This window comes from Haliotis cracherodii, unplaced genomic scaffold (assembly GCF_022045235.1).
Source record: "Haliotis cracherodii isolate W230 unplaced genomic scaffold, xgHalCrac1.p SCAF_28, whole genome shotgun sequence".
NCBI classification, from domain to species: Eukaryota; Metazoa; Mollusca; class Gastropoda; order Lepetellida; family Haliotidae; genus Haliotis; species Haliotis cracherodii.
The window spans coordinates 1024823-1035925 of NW_027266284.1; positions in this window are offsets into that span (position 1 = coordinate 1024823).

The following is an 11103-nucleotide window of genomic DNA, read 5'->3' on the forward strand; positions in this document are numbered from 1 at the left end:
CTTGTGAAATATTTCATCCTTGAGATTGAGTTTTCGACAATTTTTTGTTTTAGAGTGTAAATCCACAATTTGGGAAAAATGTGATTTCTCTTGTTTAAATATTTCATCCCTGAGATATGGTGAATTTTTTAACGATTTATTAATGAAATGCATAATTTGGAGAGAAAAATGTCATATCTCTTGTGAAATATTTCATCCCTGAGAATTGGTGAATTTTTCTTAAAAAATTGGTTTAGGATAGAAATGCCAAATCAGGTAAAAATGTGATTCTCTCTTGTGAAATATTTCATCCTTGAGATTGAGTTTTCGACAATTTTTAGTTTTAGACTGTAAATCCAAATTTATGGGGAAAATGTGATTTCTCTTGTAAAAAAAATGTCATCCCTGAGATTTGGTGAACTTTTCAATGATTTTTGACTGAAATGCACAATTTGGGAAAAATGTGATTTCTCTTGTTTAAAAATGTCATCCCTGAGATTTATTTTGGCTTGGACTGAAATGCAAAATTTGTGAAAACTTTCTTCCCTCCAATTTGATTCATTTTTCGTTAATTGTTTTACTGAAATGCAAAATTTGGAAACAAAATGTGATTTCTCTTGTGAAAAATTCCTCCCTGAGACTCGGTCATTTTTTGTTATGGACTGAACTGCAAAGTTGGGAAAGAAATGTGACATCTCTTGTGAAATATTTCATCCTTGAGATTTGGTGAATTTTTCGACAGTATTTTGTTATGGACTGAAATGCACAATTTGGAAAGAATTGTTATTTCTCTTGTGAAAACTTTCTTCCCTCAAATTTGATTCATTTTTCGTTAATTGTTTTACTGAAATGTAATAGTTGGAAACAAAATGTGATTTCTCTTGTGAAAAATTCCTCCCTGAGACTCGGTCATTTTTTGTTATGGACTGAACTGCAAAGTTGGGAAAGAAATGTGATATCTCTTGTGAAATATTTCATTACTGGGATTTGGTGAATGTTTCGACAAGTTTGGACTGAAATGTAAAATTTGGGAAAAAAAGTAGTTTTTCTTCTGAAAAATCTTACCCTAGATTTGGTGAATCTTTTAACAATTTTGGACTGAAATGCAAAATTTGGAGGGATGACATCTCTTGTGAAATATTTCATCCCTGAGATATGGTGAATTTTTTAACGATTTATTAATGAAATGCATAATTTGGAGAGAAAAATGTCATATCTCTTGTGAAATATTTCATCCCTGAGAATTGGTGAATTTTTCTTAAAAAGTTGGTTTAGGATAGAAATGCTAAATCAGGTAAAAATGTGATTCTCTCTTGTGAAATATTTCATCCCTGAGATTCGGTGAAATTTTCGACAATTTTTGGTTTTGGACTGAAATGCACAATTTGGGAAAAATGTGATTTCTCTTGTTTAGATATGTCATCCCTAAGATTTGGTGAACTTTTCAATGATTTTTGACTGAAATGCAAAATTTGAATAGAAATGTGACATCTCTTGTGAAATATTTCATCCATGAGATTGAGTTTTCGACAATTTTTTGTTTTAGACTGTAAATCCACAATTTGGGAAAAATGTGATTTCTCTTGTAAAAAAATGTCATCCCTCAAATTTGGTGAACTTTTCAATGATTTTTGGCTGAAATACAAAATTTGGAAAGAAATGTGACATCTCTTGTGAAATATTTCATCCTTGTGATTTGGTGAATTTTTCGACATTATTTTGTTATTGACTGAAATGCACAATTTGGAAAGAATTGTTATTTCTCTTGTGAAAACTTTCTTCCCTCCAATTTGATTCATTTTTTGTTAATTATTTTACTGAAATGCACAATATGGAAACAAAATGTGATTTCTCTTGTGAAATATTTCATCCTTGACATTTGGTGAAATTTTCGACAATTTTTGGTTTTGGACTGAAATGCACAATTTGGGAAAAATGTGATTTCTCTTGTTTAAAAATGTCATCCCTGAGATTTATTTTGGCTTGGACTGAAATGCAAAATTTGGGAAAAATGTGATTTCTCTTGTTTAAATATGTCATCCCTAAGATTTGGTGAACTTTTCAATGATTTTTGACTGAAATGCAAAATTTGAAAAGAAATGTGACATCTCTTGTGAAATATTTCATCCTTGAGATTGAGTTTTCGACAATTTTTTGTTTTAGAGTGTAAATCCACAATTTGGGAAAAATGTGATTTCTCTTGTTTAAATATGTCATCCCTAAGATTTGGTGAACTTTTCAATGATTTTTTACTGAAAAGCAAAATTTGGAAAGAAATGTGACATCTCTTGTGAAATATTTCATCCTTGTGATTTGGTGAATTTTTCGACAGTATTTTGTTATGGACTGAAATGCACAATTTGGAAAGAATTGTTATTTCTCTTTTGAAAACTTTCTTCCCTCAAATTTGATTCATTTTTCGTTAATTGTTTTACTGAAATGTAAAATTTGGAAACAAAATGTGATTTCTCTTGTGAAAAATTCCTCCCTGAGACTCGGTCATTTTTTGTTATGGACTGAACTGCAAAGTTGGGAAAGAAATGTGACATCTCTTGTGAAATATTTCATCCTTGAGATTTGGTGAATTTTTCGACAGTATTTTGTTATGGACTGAAATGCACAATTTGGGAAAAAAAAATTTTTCACTTGTTTAAAAATGTCATCCCTGAGATTTATTTTGGCTTGGACTGAAATGCACAATTTGGGAAAAGAGTGATTTCTCTTGTTTAAATACATCATCCCTAAGATTTGGTGAATGTTTCAATGATTTTTGACTGAAATGCAAAATTTGGAAAGAAATGTCATATCTCTTGTGAAATATTTCATCCTTGTGATTTGGTGAATTTTTCGACAGTATTTTGTTATGGTCTGAAATGCACAATTTGGAAAGAATTGTTATTTCTCTTGTGAAAACTTTCTTCCCTCAAATTTGATTCATTTTTCCTTAATTGTTTTACTGAAATGTAAAATTTGGAAACAAAATGTGATTTCTCTTGTGAAATATTTCATCCCTGAGAATTGGTGAATTTTTCTTAAAAAATTGGTTTAGGATAGAAATGCCAAATCAGGTAAAAATGTGATTCTCTCTTGTGAAATATTTCATCCCTGTGATTGACTTTTCGACAATTTTTGGTTTTAGACTGTAAATCCACAATTTGGGAAAAATGTGATTTCTCTTGTTTAGATATGTCATCCCTAAGATTTGGTGAACTTTTCAATGATTTTTGACTGAAATGCAAAATTTGAAAAGAAATGTGACATCTCTTGTGAAATATTTCATCCTTGAGATTGAGTTTTCGACAATTTTTTGTTTTAGACTGTAAATCCCCAATTTGGGAAAAATGTGATTTCTCTTGTAAAAAAATGTCATCCCTGAGATTTGGTGAACTTTTCAAAGATTTTTTACTGAAAAGCAAAATTTGAAAAGAAATGTGACATCTCTTGTGAAATATTTCATCCTTGTGATTTGGTGAATTTTTCGACAGTATTTTGTTATGGACTGAAATGCACAATTTGGGAAAAATGTGATTTCTCTTGTTTAAAAATGTCATCCCTGAGATTTATTTTGGCTTGGACTGAAATGCACAATTTGGGAAAAATGTGATTTCTCTTGTTTAAATATGTCATCCCTAAGATTTGGTGAATGTTTCAATGATTTTTGACTGAAATGCAAAATTTGGAAAGAAATGTCATATCTCTTGTGAAATATTTCATCCTTGTGATTTGGTGAATTTTTCGACAGTATTTTGTTATGGTCTGAAATGCACAATTTGGAAAGAATTGTTATTTCTCTTGTGAAAACTTTCTTCCCTCCAATTTGATTCATTTTTCCTTAATTGTTTTACTGAAATGTAAAATATGGAAACAAAATGTGATTTCTCTTGTGAAAAATTCCTCCCTGAGACTCGGTCATTTTTTGTTATGGACTGAACTGCAAAGTTGGGAAAGAAATGTGACATCTCTTGTGAAATATTTCATCCTTGAGATTTGGTGAATTTTTCGACAGTATTTTGTTATGGACTGAAATGCACAATTTGGGAAAAATGTGATTTCTCTTGTTTAAAAATGTCATCCCTGAGATTTATTTTGGCTTGGACTGAAATGCACAATTTGGGAAAAAAGGGATTTCTCTTGTTTAAATATGTCATCCCTAAGATTTGGTGAATGTTTCAATGATTTTTGACTGAATTGCAAAATTTGGAAAGAAATGTCATATCTCTTGTGAAATATTTCATCCTTGTGATTTGGTGAATTTTTCGACAGTATTTTGTTATGGTCTGAGATGCACAATTTGGAAAGAATTGTTATTTCTCTTGTGAAAACTTTCTTCCCTCCAATTTGATTCATTTTGCGTTAATTATTTTACTGAAATGCACAATATGGAAACAAAATGTGATTTCTCTTGTGAAATATTTCATCCTTGAGATTTGGTGAAATTTTCGACAATTTTTGGTTTTGGACTGAAATGCACAATTTGGGAAAAATGTGATTTCTCTTGTTTAAAAATGTCATCCCTGAGATTTATTTTGGCTTGGACTGAAATGCACAATTTGGGAAAAATGTGATTTCTCTTGTTTAAATATGTCATCCCTAAGATTTGGTGAACTTTTCAATGATTTTTGACTGAAATGCAAAATTTGGAAAGAAATGTGACATCTCTTGTGAAATATTTCATCCTTGAGATTGAGTTTTCGACAATTTTTTGATTTAGAGTGTAAATCCACAATTTGGGAAAAATGTGATTTCTCTTGTTTAAATATGTCATCCCTAAGATTTGGTGAACTTTTCAATGATTTTTGACTGAAATGCAAAATTTGAAAAGAAATGTGACATCTCTTGTGAAATATTTCATCCTTGAGATTGAGTTTTCGACAATTTTTTGTTTTAGAGTGTAAATCCACAATTTGGGAAAAATGTGATTTCTCTTGTTTAAATATTTCATCCCTGAGATATGGTGAATTTTTTAACGATTTATTAATGAAATGCATAATTTGGAGAGAAAAATGTCATATCTCTTGTGAAATATTTCATCCCTGAGAATTGGTGAATTTTTCTTAAAAAATTGGTTTAGGATAGAAATGCCAAATCAGGTAAAAATGTGATTCTCTCTTGTGAAATATTTCATCCTTGAGATTGAGTTTTCGACAATTTTTAGTTTTAGACTGTAAATCCAAATTTATGGGAAAAATGTGATTTCTCTTGTAAAAAAAATGTCATCCCTGAGATTTGGTGAACTTTTCAATGATTTTTGACTGAAATGCACAATTTGGGAAAAATGTGATTTCTCTTGTTTAAAAATGTCATCCCTGAGATTTATTTTGGCTTGGACTGAAATGCAAAATTTGTGAAAACTTTCTTCCCTCCAATTTGATTCATTTTTCGTTAATTGTTTTACTGAAATGCAAAATTTGGAAACAAAATGTGATTTCTCTTGTGAAAAATTCCTCCCTGAGACTCGGTCATTTTTTGTTATGGACTGAACTGCAAAGTTGGGAAAGAAATGTGACATCTCTTGTGAAATATTTCATCCTTGAGATTTGGTGAATTTTTCGACAGTATTTTGTTATGGACTGAAATGCACAATTTGGAAAGAATTGTTATTTCTCTTGTGAAAACTTTCTTCCCTCAAATTTGATTCATTTTTCGTTAATTGTTTTACTGAAATGTAATAGTTGGAAACAAAATGTGATTTCTCTTGTGAAAAATTCCTCCCTGAGACTCGGTCATTTTTTGTTATGGACTGAACTGCAAAGTTGGGAAAGAAATGTGATATCTCTTGTGAAATATTTCATTACTGGGATTTGGTGAATGTTTCGACAAGTTTGGACTGAAATGTAAAATTTGGGAAAAAAAGTAGTTTTTCTTCTGAAAAATCGTACCCTAGATTTGGTGAATCTTTTAACAATTTTGGACTGAAATGCAAAATTTGGAGGGATGACATCTCTTGTGAAATATTTCATCCCTGAGATATGGTGAATTTTTTAACGATTTATTAATGAAATGCATAATTTGGAGAGAAAAATGTCATATCTCTTGTGAAATATTTCATCCCTGAGAATTGGTGAATTTTTCTTAAAAAGTTGGTTTAGGATAGAAATGCCAAATCAGGTAAAAATGTGATTCTCTCTTGTGAAATATTTCATCCCTGAGATTCGGTGAAATTTTCGACAATTTTTGGTTTTGGACTGAAATGCACAATTTGGGAAAAATGTGATTTCTCTTGTTTAGATATGTCATCCCTAAGATTTGGTGAACTTTTCAATGATTTTTGACTGAAATGCAAAATTTGAATAGAAATGTGACATCTCTTGTGAAATATTTCATCCTTGAGATTGAGTTTTCGACAATTTTTTGTTTTAGACTGTAAATCCACAATTTGGGAAAAATGTGATTTCTCTTGTAAAAAAATGTCATCCCTCAAATTTGGTGAACTTTTCAATGATTTTTGGCTGAAATACAAAATTTGGAAAGAAATGTGACATCTCTTGTGAAATATTTCATCCTTGTGATTTGGTGAATTTTTCGACATTATTTTGTTATTGACTGAAATGCACAATTTGGAAAGAATTGTTATTTCTCTTGTGAAAACTTTCTTCCCTCAAATTTGATTCATTTTTCGTTAATTATTTTACTGAAATGCACAATATGGAAACAAAATGTGATTTCTCTTGTGAAATATTTCATCCTTGAGATTTGGTGAAATTTTCGACAATTTTTGGTTTTGGACTGAAATGCACAATTTGGGAAAAATGTGATTTCTCTTGTTTAAAAATGTCATCCCTGAGATTTATTTTGGCTTGGACTGAAATGCAAAATTTGGGAAAAATGTGATTTCTCTTGTTTAAATATGTCATCCCTAAGATTTGGTGAACTTTTCAATGATTTTTTACTGAAAAGCAAAATTTCGAAAGAAATGTGACATCTCTTGTGAAATATTTCAGCCTTGTGATTTGGTGAATTTTTCGACAGTATTTTGTTATGGACTGAAATGCACAATTTGGAAAGAATTGTTATTTCTCTTTTGAAAACTTTCTTCCCTCAAATTTGATTCATTTTTCGTTAATTGTTTTACTGAAATGTAAAATTTGGAAACAAAATGTGATTTCTCTTGTGAAAAATTCCTCCCTGAGACTCGGTCATTTTTTGTTATGGACTGAACTGCAAAGTTGGGAAAGAAATGTGACATCTCTTGTGAAATATTTCATCCTTGAGATTTGGTGCATTTTTCGACAGTATTTTGTTATGGACTGAAATGCACAATTTGGGAAAAAAAATTTTTTCACTTGTTTAAAAATGTCATCCCTGAGATTTATTTTGGCTTGGACTGAAATGCACAATTTGGGAAAAGAGGGATTTCTCTTGTTTAAATACATCATCCCTAAGATTTGGTGAATGTTTCAATGATTTTTGACTGAAATGCAAAATTTGGAAAGAAATGTCATATCTCTTGTGAAATATTTCATCCTTGTGATTTGGTGAATTTTTCGACAGTATTTTGTTATGGTCTGAAATGCACAATTTGGAGAGAATTGTTATTTCTCTTGTGAAAACTTTCTTCCCTCAAATTTGATTCATTTTTCCTTAATTGTTTTACTGAAATGTAAAATTTGGAAACAAAATGTGATTTCTCTTGTGAAATATTTCATCCCTGAGAATTGGTGAATTTTTCTTAAAAAATTGGTTTAGGATAGAAATGCCAAATCAGGTAAAAATGTGATTCTCTCTTGTGAAATATTTCATCCCTGTGATTGACTTTTCGACAATTTTTGGTTTTAGACTGTAAATCCACAATTTGGGAAAAATGTGATTTCTCTTGTTTAGATATGTCATCCCTAAGATTTGGTGAACTTTTCAATGATTTTTGACTGAAATGCAAAATTTGAAAAGAAATGTGACATCTCTTGTGAAATATTTCATCCTTGAGATTGAGTTTTCGACAATTTTTTGTTTTAGACTGTAAATCCACAATTTGGGAAAAATGTGATTTCTCTTGTAAAAAAATGTCATCCCTGAGATTTGGTGAACTTTTCAATGATTTTTTACTGAAAAGCAAAATTTGAAAAGAAATGTGACATCTCTTGTGAAATATTTCATCCTTGTGATTTGGTGAATTTTTCGACAGTATTTTGTTATGGACTGAAATGCACAATTTGGGAAAAATGTGATTTCTCTTGTTTAAAAATGTCATCCCTGAGATTTATTTTGGCTTGGACTGAAATGCACAATTTGGGAAAAATGTGATTTCTCTTGTTTAAATATGTCATCCCTAAGATTTGGTGAATGTTTCAATGATTTTTGACTGAAATGCAAAATTTGGAAAGAAATGTCATATCTCTTGTGAAATATTTCATCCTTGTGATTTGGTGAATTTTTCGACAGTATTTTGTTATGGTCTGAAATGCACAATTTGGAAAGAATTGTTATTTCTCTTGTGAAAACTTTCTTCCCTCCAATTTGATTCATTTTTCGTTAATTGTTTTACTGAAATGTAAAATATGGAAACAAAATGTGATTTCTCTTGTGAAAAATTCCTCCCTGAGACTCGGTCATTTTTTGTTATGGACTGAACTGCAAAGTTGGGAAAGAAATGTGACATCTCTTGTGAAATATTTCTTCCCTCCAATTTGATTCATTTTTCGTTAATTATTTTACTGAAATGCACAATATGGAAACAAAATGTGATTTCTCTTGTGAAATATTTCATCCTTGAGATTTGGTGAAATTTTCGACAATTTTTGGTTTTGGACTGAAATGCACAATTTGGGAAAAATGTGATTTCTCTTGTTTAAAAATGTCATCCCTGAGATTTATTTTGGCTTGGACTGAAATGCAAAATTTGGGAAAAATGTGATTTCTCTTGTTTAAATATGTCATCCCTAAGATTTGGTGAACTTTTCAATGATTTTTGACTGAAATGCAAAATTTGGAAAGAAATGTGACATCTCTTGTGAAATATTTCATCCTTGAGATTGAGTTTTCGACAATTTTTTGTTTTAGAGTGTAAATCCACAATTTGGGAAAAATGTGATTTCTCTTGTTTAAATATGTCATCCCTAAGATTTGGTGAACTTTTCAATGATTTTTTACTGAAAAGCAAAATTTGGAAAGAAATGTGACATCTCTTGTGAAATATTTCATCCTTGTGATTTGGTGAATTTTTCGACAGTATTTTGTTATGGTCTGAGATGCACAATTTGGAAAGAAATGTTATTTCTCTTGTGAAAACTTTCTTCCCTCCAATTTGATTCATTTTTCCTTAATTGTTTTACTGAAATGTACAATTTGGAAACAAAATGTGATTTCTCTTGTGAAAAATTCCTCCCTGACACTCGGTCATTTTTTGTTATGGACTGAACTGCAAAGTTGGGAAAGAAATGTGACATCTCTTGTGAAATATTTCAACCTTGAGAGTTGGTGAATTTTTCGACAGTATTTTGTTATGGACTGAAATGCACAATTTGGGAAAAATGTGATTTCTCTTGTTTAAAAATGTCATCCGTGAGATTTATTTTGGCTTGGACTGAAATGCACAATTTGGGAAAAAAGGGATTTCTCTTGTTTAAATATGTCATCCCTAAGATTTGGTGAATGTTTCAATGATTTTTGACTGAAATGCAAAATTTGGAAAGAAATGTCATATCTCTTGTGAAATATTTCATCCTTGTGATTTGGTGAATTTTTCGACAGTATTTTGTTATGGTCTGAGATGCACAATTTGGAAAGAAATGTTATTTCTCTTGTGAAAACTTTCTTCCCTCAAATTTGATTCTTTTTTCGTTAATTGTTTTACTGAAATATAAAATTTGGAAACAAAATGTGATTTCTCTTGTGAAAAATTCCTCCCTGAGACTCGGTCATTTTTTGTTATGGACTGAACTGCAAAGTTGGGAAAGAAATGTGACATCTCTTGTGAAATATTTCATCCTTGAGATTTGGTGCATTTTTCGACAGTATTTTGTTATTGACTGAAATGCACAATTTGGGAAAAATGTGATTTCTCTTGTTTAAAAATGTCATCCCTGAGATTTATTTTGGCTTGGACTGAAATGCACAATTTGGGAAAAAAGGGATTTCTCTTGTTTAAATATGTCATCCCTAAGATTTGGTGAATGTTTCAATGATTTTTGACTGAAATGCAAAATTTGGAAAGAAATGTCATATCTCTTGTGAAATATTTCATCCTTGTGATTTGGTGAATTTTTCGACAGTATTTTGTTATGGTCTGAGATGCACAATTTGGAAAGAAATGTTATTTCTCTTGTGAAAACTTTCTTCCCTCAAATTTGATTCATTTTTCGTTAATTGTTTTACTGAAATGTAAAATTTGGAAACAAAATGTGATTTCTCTTGTGAAAAATTCCTCCCTGAGACTCGGTCATTTTTTGTTATGGACTGAACTGCAAAGTTGGGAAAGAAATGTGACATCTCTTGTGAAATATTTCAACCTTGAGATTTGGTGAATTTTTCGACAGTATTTTGTTATGGACTGAAATGCACAATTTGGGAAAAATGTGATTTCTCTTGTTTAAAAATGTCATCCCTGAGATTTATTTTGGCTTGGACTGAAATGCACAATTTGGGAAAAAAGGGATTTCTCTTGTTTAAATATGTCATCCCTAAGATTTGGTGAATGTTTCAATGATTTTTGACTGAAATGCAAAATTTGGAAAGAAATGTGATATCTCTTGTGAAATATTTCATCCTTGTGATTTGGTGAATTTTTCGACAGTATTTTGTTATGGTCTGAGATGCACAATTTGGAAAGAATTGTTATTTCTCTTGTGAAAGCTTTCTTCCCTCCAATTTGATTCATTTTTCCTTAATTGTTTTACTGAAATGTAAAATTTGGAAACAAAATGTGATTTCTCTTGTGAAAAATTCCTCCCTGAGACTCGGTCATTTTTTGTTATGGACTGAACTACAAAGTTGGGAAAGAAATGTGACATCTCTTGTGAAATATTTCATCCTTGAGATTTGGTGCATTTTTCGACAGTATTTTGTTATGGACTGAAATGCACAATTTGGGAAAAATGTGATTTCTCTTGTTTAAAAATGTCATCCCTGAGATTTATTTTGGCTTGGACTGTAAATCCACAATTTGGGAAAAATGTGATTTCTCTTGTG